Below are 1,018 nucleotides of genomic sequence, written 5' to 3'. Positions count from 1 at the left end.
TTATTAGCCATTGAATTAAGTGGTAAAACTTGAATCAATGAAGGTGAAGGCCAACCACTAGGAACTAAAAAAGAATTAATCATTATTATTAGGAAAATAAATTCTATTACTTCTTGCTTCAGTTTGTACTGATGTGCCCATGCTTCTATCAGATCCTCCTAGTACATTACCAGCTCTCACTGTGATGGTATAGTTCATACCACTGTACAGACCTATTAATGTATAACTGTATGTTGTAGTGGACTGATGAGGACCAACAGAGACTCTCTCATTCACTGATGATAACTGGGGACAAGATGGAGTATAGGAGATGGTGTAGTATGTTACATAGTTGTCACTACTGGGAATAGTCCAGTTCACTGTAATACCAGTGGTTGACACATTAGATACTGAGAGACTAGTTACTGGACTAGGAACTACAACACATATCAGTTACACTCTCTCAATCATAATAACTTACCATCAAATCTTAACACTGTTACTGCACTATTAACCGAATGAAGATCTATATATGAGTACACACTGATGGTATAGGTACTCATTGCTGAGAGATCTGTTAGTACAATTTCATTTTCACTCGTAGATACTACATTCCTGGTTACACCTCCAGTAGTATACTCAATCACATATCCATTAGTCTCTGATGAAGTGGTCCAGTTCACTTTGATACTAGTAGCATTTAATATAAACCCTCTCACATTATTTGGAGGACCACTAGGAGCTAGAAAAGAGACAAAGGTATCTACTATTGATTAAAGTATAATCATACCATGTAATATCACAGATTGACTGTAGTTGACTCCTCCAATCATTGCTATACAGGTAACATTAACTGACACTCCCAGTGGATCAGGATATACCAGTAGTGTGTTGTTGTATGTCAGGACATCAATTGATGCATACATTGAGTTACTCTTCATCACTCCATTCACTAACCAGTAAACATCAGTTGAAGGATTTATATCAGTAGTTGTGAGACAATCAATATGATATTGAGTGCTATTGAGTTGTGTAATGG

Source organism: Amphimedon queenslandica, unplaced genomic scaffold (genome assembly GCF_000090795.2).
Source record: "Amphimedon queenslandica unplaced genomic scaffold, v1.1 AMPQUscaffold_13520, whole genome shotgun sequence".
NCBI classification, from domain to species: domain Eukaryota; kingdom Metazoa; phylum Porifera; class Demospongiae; order Haplosclerida; family Niphatidae; genus Amphimedon; species Amphimedon queenslandica.
The sequence above is the reverse complement of the archived record's forward strand: the minus strand, read 5'-3'. Positions refer to the sequence as shown.